Source organism: Schistocerca americana, chromosome 1 (genome assembly GCF_021461395.2).
Source record: "Schistocerca americana isolate TAMUIC-IGC-003095 chromosome 1, iqSchAmer2.1, whole genome shotgun sequence".
NCBI classification, from domain to species: Eukaryota; Metazoa; Arthropoda; class Insecta; order Orthoptera; family Acrididae; genus Schistocerca; species Schistocerca americana.
This window is the reverse complement of record NC_060119.1, coordinates 557,321,132-557,330,192: the sequence shown is the minus strand read 5'-3', so window position 1 is coordinate 557,330,192 and position 9,061 is coordinate 557,321,132. Positions and strand designations below refer to the sequence as shown.

Genomic DNA, 9,061 nt, shown 5'->3' with positions numbered 1-9,061 from the left:
ACTGCTACCTGGGGCGTCTCCAGAAACGTCTTCGCTGGTAATCGGGGCTTAATTCGAACTGAGACTTATCACTGAAGACATTTATACTCCAGTCAGCGGTGGGATACCATTCTGACTGTCACCCGCCATACGGCTCGAAAACTAGGAGTGATGGTCTGGGCTGCCAACTCTTTTCATAGCAGGACGCCATTCGTTGTCATTCGCGCCACCCTTACACCACAGCATTACGTCGACGATATTTCTTTATTTAACACATATAGTTCCGTGGGATCAAAGTGAGGAGCAAATATCCAAGGTCTAGAAAGTGTCAGTACATAAGTTACAACATAAGAGTAATAACCCCCAAAAAAAGTCAAGCCATAAGTTTAAGTAATCGCAATCAACAATATAACATACGAATCAGCTTAATTTTTTTAAGGAACTCTTCGGCAGAATAGAATGAGTGACCCATGAGGAAACTCTTCAGTTTCGATTTGAAAGCGCGTGGATTACTGCTAACATTTTTGATTTCTTGTGGTAGCTTATTGCAAATCGATGCATTAGTATACTGCACACCTTCCTGCACAAGAGTCAAGGAGATGCGATCCAGATGAAAATTGGATATCTGCCTAGCACTGACTGAGTGAAAGCTGCTAATTCTTGAGAATAAGCTGATATTGTTAACAAGAAACGATAGCAAAGAATATATATATATATATTGAGAGGCCAATGTCAGAATACCCAGACCAGTGAACGGGGGTCGACAAGAGTTTCGCGAACTTACCCCATTTATTGCCCAAACTGCCTGTTTCTGAGCCAAAAACATCCTTTGAGAATGAGAAGAGTTACCCAAAAATACAATACCATAACTCTTAAGCGAATGACAATAAGCAAAGTAAACTATTTTTCATGTGGAACTATCGCTTACTTTAGACACCTTTCGTATAGTAAAAAAGGCAGCATTAAGCCTTCGAACAATATCCTGAATGTGGGCTTTCCATAACAGTTCACTATCTGTCTGCACATCTAGAAATCTGAACTGTTCACTTTCACTGATCATATGCACATTCTGTAGAATTAAAACGTTGGGTTTTGTTGAATTGTGTGTTAGAACTGTAAAACCTGAGTCTTACTGTGGTTTAGTGTTACTTTATTTTCTACAAGCCATGAACTTATATCGTGAACTGCACTATTTGAAACAGAGCCAATGTTGAACACTACATCCTTTACTAGCAAGCTAGTGTCATCCGCAAACAGAAATATTTTAGAACTACATGTATAGTCCGTGAGACGAGTGATTGGTACCGACAGTTCCGGCGGGCAGACGGCGCTGTTGCCGAACGTGGCTCACAGCACGCGGCGCCCTGTCTGCTAAACGCATTCTCTAGCAGCAGAAATAAAAGCGAGACAAAATACAAGTCGTATTGACACGCGTGAATTTATTTAAAGTTGATGCTTGAAATATATTATCTCGAAAACTGATAAGAGCTATTTAGTACAAGTATCTAAGATGCTGAAACATAATAAAGTTATTTGTTAAACTTCACAACTGAAATGAAAACTATTTTCGCAAGTTGTTGAACATTAGCAGTTTTGGTTTCCATTGTTAAGTATTAGCATTATTAATTTGTTCTACTACAAGCTACAGAATAATTTGTCAGTGTATTAAGAGTTATAATCTGAAGAAAGTACTCACAATATGATGATCTGGTTGTAGATCGATAGCAAACTCCCTCCTTACATTCCTGAATACGTTGTAGTTACTGTAATGGAAAAAACACCACTCACATCACTGTCAGAATCTGATTTGACATTGTCTTCCTCAGCACTACTCGAACTATCACTGCTCTCTCCCAGATGTATAATTAAATTTTTGATGCATTCTTCCACAACCCCTTCGGTTTTGGCCGCCTCTCTGATGGCACTTGCAGTGCTGTTTACAATTTTAGCCCACGTCTCGCTTGTCACTTTGATAGCTGCTGGAAGGAGAGTTTCCACTTCAGAGATCGTTAATTTTTTATTGTTTGCAGCAATGTAATTTTTTATCTGCGCCCACACTCCTTCAATTGCATTGAAGTGACAGTGGTGTGGAGGAAGCCGAACGATTTCATGCCCGTGCCTTTTAGCAATCTCGTCAATTACATATGTTAGAAATTGGGGTTTCTTTTGTGCCACAATTTCGAGCAGTTCCGCCTTCCTTAAATCTTCTCTGAAATCTACTTTTCGCCGTTTCAACCACTGAATGATATCGTCTTTTTTTTGTTGCCAAGGTTGGTGCCTTATCGTGAACAACGGAATGATAAGGCGCATTGTCCATAACAATCACTGATGGACTTGTCAGATTCGTCATAAGCGATGTCTCGAACCATTCTTGAAATAATACACTGTTCATTTCTTCATGGTAATCTCCCGTCTTTTTTGACCGAAACATTTTCAAGCAGTTTGGCACAAAACCTTTCGATGTTCCTGCATGTGAGACAATAATACGCCCTCCTTTGCCAACAGGCACTGCCATTGTCCCCTTGGGCGTTCCATCATTCCAGCCTCTACGTAAAGAATGGCTGGCATTGACCCAAGTTTCATCTAACCACACTATACTTTCGAATTCCACACCCATGATCCTGCGCAGAAATCTGCACCGCCATGCAACTACATCTGTCCTTTCCATTAATATTTTGCGTCCGTTAAACAGTGAATAGCTGAAGCCTAATTTGCTCCCTTTAAAAAGATCGTCTTTCTGAAGCGACACCAGTAATTTAGATAGAGTGGGATGTTCCCTTCTCTTATAATAGCTGTATATATGACGACGAATAGCGTCTTTCTGAAAATCGTCCAAAGCTGTCACCTGCTTATTTCTCGGTCGCTTCTTTCCTGGTGTGTGCAGCTTTGTTGTGCCACTCTCGTCACAATCTACACTATACTGTTCTTTCCCTATCTTTACAACAGTGTTCTTACTTATTTTCAATGCTGCTGCAGTTCTCTTCACAACCTGAACAACAGGAATTAAGGGCCCACCTTTGTCCTTTTCTTTCTCAAAGTAATCCCTCACAGAGCACACGAATTCACGGGCCTGGGTGTGTAGCACACTTTTCTTTCTCCGTTTCACTTCTTGTGTTGGGCTGGTACTACCCGCCGCACTAGACATTGTTTACAACGACACATAAACAAAGAAACACTAAAAACAACAAAAACAAAATAAACTGCGAATTCAACTTCAGACAAACGACCGCACCGCCTGCACGCGAGACTGGTAAGTTTCATAAGCGCGCGCGGCCGGGTTTCAGAGCGGCAACGTGGCCCTTGCTGCCCGCTCAAAGTGAGGCCGTCATTGGCTGCCTGCCTGCGGTCGCTAGGCAACGGAAAGACGCTACCGAGCTGTCAATACCAAAGACTCGTCTCCCAGACTATAATACTAGAGGGCATACCATTTATATAAATAAGGAACAGGAGTGGTCCCAGCGCTGATCCCTGGGGCAGCCCCCCATTTGACCGTGCCCGACTCAGCCATTCTCAACACTGTAAATAATGACCTTTTGCTGTCTGTTGTTAAAGTATGAGCTACTCCCCGTATTTCACAATGCTCAAACTTCTGTAGCAATATTTTGTTATCAACACAATCAAACCCCTTAATTAAATCAGAAAATACGCCAAGCATTGGAAACCTTTTGTTTAACCCATCCAGTACCTCACAGAGAAAAGAGAATATATCATTTTCAGTTGTTAAAAGACTTCTAAAGCCGAACTGTACATTTGATAGCAAATCGTGTGATATAAAATGATCAATTATCCTTACATACACAGTCTTTTTAATAATTTTAGCAAACACTGTTGTCATAGAAATAGGTCTAAAATTGTCCATATTATCCCTTTCTTCCTTTTTATAAAGCGACTTTACTACTGAGTACTTTAATCGTTCGGGAAACTGACCATTCTTAAAGGAAAAATTACAAATATGGCTAAGTACAGAGCTAACGTGTGCAGCATAGTACTTTAATATTCTGCTAGGCACTCCATCATACCCGTGATAGTCCTTAGTCTTCATTGATTTAATTATTGACTCAGTCCTCCCCTTGTTAGTATCGCAGAGTAGTATTTCAGATATCAATCACAGAAACGCATTTTCCAAGAGAGTAATATGGTTCCTGGTGGAAACTAAGTTTTTATTTAACTATATTTATATCGTCAAACTTGTGCTGCTGCCCAGACACTTCCGTCACAACTGACCATATGGTTTTAATTTTACCCTGTAAATTAGCTATTCTGATTGCGTACCACATACACTTTGCCTTCCTAATAACATTTTAAGCACCTTACAATACTGTTTGTAATGGGCTATTGTAGCTTTATTTTGACTATTCTATCAGTTTGATATAATTCCACCTTGTTCTACATGATATATTTATGCCACTAGTGAGCCACCCAGGCTGACTTTTACTGCTAGTCAGTGTTTAGAATGTTGTAATGGAAAGCAACTCTCAAAGTGCATGAGAAATGTGCTAAGGAAAGCGTTATATTTGTCATCAATGTTATTGGCACTCTATACATCCTGCCAGTCTAGTTCCTTAACGAGGTTTAAGAAACTCTGTTTCCGCGGGATTATCTTTTTTATATAGTTTGTAATTATATGTAACATTTGTTTGAGTACTAAAATATTTTAGTGATAAAATTTGTGCATCATGGTCTGGAAGGCCATTCGCTCTTTCACTAATAGAATGCCCATCTACTAATGAAAAACGAATAAAAATATTGTCTACGGTAGTGCTACTGTTTCCCTGCACCCTGGTTGAAAGAAACACAGCCTGCATCAGATCTTATGAATTTAGGAATCTTCCAACATCATTTTTCTTGCACAGTCACATACAGAATTAATAATGAATATAACTATTCTACACCCCGTAATGTTGTCTTGCATTGCAAGCCACCACGGGCTTATATTTCAACGAGATAGTGCCCGCACGAACATGGCGCAAGTTTTTACTGCTTGTCTTCATGTCTACCAAATACCAACTTGGCCAGCAAAGTCTCCGGATCTCTCTCCAATTGAAAATGTTTTGAGCTTTATGAGCGTGAATCTCCAGCCAACCTCGGGATTTTGACGATATAACCCTCCACTTGGGCAGAATGTAGCACAATACCCTTCAACAGGACATCCGGCAACACTGTCGATCACTGCCAAGCCGAATTACTGCTAGCATAAGGACCGGAACTGGACCAACGTGTTACTGACTTGCTCAATTTGTGAAGCTCTTAGTCTTGAGTAAATCATCCAATGTTTCTGAAACTGTAATCATTTGTTTGTCTGCACATGCATATCACATCTATCGATTTCCGTCTCATTCGGGTAATTCATTCGTGGTACATCGTTTTTTTTTTTGTGTGTGTGTTAGAGTGTAGTTCTACGTTAAAACGAGAAATATAAGTTCTAGCTCTAATTTCAGATTTCCACTGATGGCAACATTGTTAAGATGTGTGCATGTAAATAGCGCCAAAAACATGGCTGCTAGTTGTAGTAACGGGTGCGAATTTCTTGCTTGGAAAATGCTTTTCAGAGACCATTTGGATAAATCCGAGGATGATGAAGACAACGACGACTAAGATAAAGATTCTGAATATGTTCCTGAACGCAAATGTCCTTTAAAATTTGTTGCTAATCCGGTAAATGTGACTAGTTCTTCATGCAAGAATACAATGTTAAGATGTATCCATTACCATTGTTTAAGTGAATTTACGTGACAGTGTGAGGACGGAAATATTAAGGGACAGCCTTAATGTCATATATTACTTTCTGAGGTTGTTATACTTTATTATTTCAAAACGAAGTAATGAAAATCTTACTGTCACAGAAACAAATCAGAACTTTTATATTTGTATTTTTGAGAGATTTCACACTAATGTTTCGTTAACTCGCCCAACAAATAAACAGTGATAAATAAATGGTAACTCATGTCAAGTGGACGCTGTCTGCAAGTAAATAGTGAAACAATGTTAAGCCCCTCCTGACGTATTTTTAAGAACAAAATTTTTGGATGGAATTTACGATTTTCAAAATATGTTGTTACTCTAGAAATATTTACAGACAACGACTTATCTGAAAAAAAAATTGCAATGGATTTGCTTAAAATACCTTATTTATGAAATTATATTTTAACTTTAAGCGCAATTTCTCACAACTAACTAACTTCTCTCTTACCATTGTTGACAGCTGAGGTCTATATATTTCTCATTTCATCTTCATCCACGTCGTCGATCTTGTCTGTAACGCTGGCTCCAGTATTGGCCTGCGGTTTACTCAAGCGATCTTTCAGCGTTTTTGTAAAGACAAGTGACCTGCACTTTTTTCGAGTCACGCAGGACTATTCGCTGCACAGGAAACTCTCGTTAAGATTGCTGTGAGCGCTCGTGTCACCTGAGTTAGCCTATCAACGCTCCCGTTTACATAGTAAACGAACTGCATGCTAGTGGTTTTTTGGCGAGTACTCCATGAGCCCAGGCCAGGCCACATGATGTCTCGTCGCTATCGATTTCAGGAGCGGCCCGGCGCCGGCGCCTACCTGCGTCACTAGCCGGCGCCTTAAGGTAGGCCGCCCGTGACGCACCGCACCTCGCCGCTGATGCACAATCTTCGCTTCTTTCACTTCACGCCCTCGTACGTTTTATCTGCCGCGATGCTGCCCTTGCACTAAATTTCTCTTTGCAGATATATAGATGACATTATCATAGCGTAGCCCGACGGAGAGGACATGCTAATGTAGTTTTTACGCTATGCAACTCGATTCGTAAGAACTTTACCACGAAAACAGAAAAAAAGATTGGTTATCCGCTATTCTCGCGTGTTCTGGTTCTGATGACACTCTATGTCACTCAGTTTACCGCACGGATTTACATGTAGTCTTCGAGATGTCATCACCCGTCGCGAACCATGAGTGTGCATAAGAAACTTGCAGATTGGCAGATCATGTGGGAAGTATCATTTCAAGGGAAAACCAGCAATCGGAAAAGGAGGATACCTTGCCGCCAAAATCCACATTTCTTCATTCGTTGGCAATGTCTCGTTGAAGGCAATCAGGACCCATCAGTAAATTGAGAATTGGTGAGGGACGGTTTATTAGCAAAGAGGTCTGGAAAAATATCTGGCTAATGTTGTAAGGCGCATACAGGTTGTCACAGGAGGAAAGGTCTATACTCAGGGACATGACAGGAAAGACCGTTCGAAGCAAAAAAAAAAGTCAAGTAAACATGGGGTCTAACAGGCATAACTTCAGAGCTACGAACATTTGTTCAGTAGAAGAGATGTGTTTCGGTATGCACTTTAGAGCTCACGTTCACTGGACTTTTTATTCTTGTTGTGGTCCATACTACCATCTCTCAAAATATGGAAAGCAAAGAGCATGCAGCATAGGTTTATTTCACAATATAGAAGATAAAGAAATGCTCATCGCTCTTAAGGTATGAGTTTTGGCGTCGGTGTTTACTAGAGTTTGAATGATCATTCTTGTCACATCCCTAAGTATAGACCATTCCTCCCGGGACACCTTGTGTAGGTCAAACAACTCACCTTTTACAACACACGAAGTCTGTCGTTGCTGAATATTGAGTATCCACAAGGCATACAGTGAAAATTTTGTACAATAAATTACCAAAAGAGATTAAAGAAATTGCAAAAATACACTTGTTTAAAAAGGCTGTTATGTAATACATTTTATACATTGAAGGATTACTTGGATAAAACAGAGTAGGGGTTTGGTAAAAACATGTTATACGAATAAATAATAATAGTAATAATTATTATTATAAAACATCTTCACACCTTCACACTGTTTTTTCTCTTCTTTTTTCCGTTTCTGTAAATACTTACCCACAAGCTATGCACAGTGCAACACTAACACCTCTTCCTCTTTCTGAGCTCAACATCTCACTCACTGTAGATTGTAGAGGGATGCTGACTCAGTTTTTCAGGATAGCAAATGGGAAGTTGTGGTACGGAAAATGCCCAGAAATCACCGGTGTGTGTGTGTTTGTGTGTGTAGTGAGTGAAGTGTTATGAAACAATGTGTGTATAATGCGTGCAGTGACTGATAGTGAGATATAAGTGAACAGTGCGGCATCACATTATTTAATAAGTTATTTATAAGAAAAGGATTGTATACCAGGAGTAAATCTAATGATAGTCTCTAACTAGACGTCTGTAAATTTATGTGTATACGAATTAGCTTATTATAAATTAATCTAAACTTGTAAATACTTTGACATGTCCTATATACTTGTAAAAAGAGATCTACGGATGAATAAAGCTACTACTGCTACTACTACTACTACTACTACTACTAAATAAGATAAAACTGAAATTTTGTCTACTGATAATTATAAGTGTGGCAACGGCCTTGCCGCAGTGACTGCACCGGTTCCCGTGAGATCACCGAAGTTAAGCGCTGTCGGGCGTGGTCGGCACTTGGATGGGTGACCATCCAGGCCGCCGTGCGCTGTTGCCATTTTTCGGGGTGCACTCAGACTCGTGATGCCAACTGAGGAGCTACTCGACCGAATAGTAGCGGCTTCGGTCAAGAATACCATCATTACGGTGTGCTGACCCCACGCCCCTCTTATCCGCCACTTGTGGCCTGTAGACGGAGTGGTGGATAATTAGAAGTGGCAGTAAAATGAAAACTAAACAGATAGAAAAACATATTTAAACTGTTTATTATTTAAACAGTAATCGCCATAACTGTCAATTCATTTATCTCTCTGTCAGACAAGACAGTGCCGACGTGGAAAAATGTTTGCCGTTGCCTGCGTATCCTTCATTACACCCAGGCATTCACCTCTTCGTCCGAAGCTGATCGACGGTCACGAATGTTTTTCTTCACGGATCTAAAAGTATGGCAATCATATGGATAGAGGGCGGAATTGTAAGGAGGCTGCGTAAGGACTTAAATTTCTGCAGCATAATCAAAACAACCTTGACAATATATGGGCGAGTGTTGTGCACCAGCAGAATGATGCCGTCCATCTACATTCCTGGGCGTTTGGCCTTGATGCCACGCTTCGATTTTTGCGAAGTGCCGCGTACCGCTGTGTGTTAATT

General features: G+C 40.3%; 1 pseudogene; it reads left to right on the top strand.

Annotated features, from left to right (window-relative positions):
- The first annotated feature begins 8,350 nt into the window (after positions 1-8,350).
- On the top strand, positions 8,351-8,468 carry LOC124560019 (annotated as a pseudogene).
- The last annotated feature ends 593 nt before the right edge of the window (positions 8,469-9,061 follow it).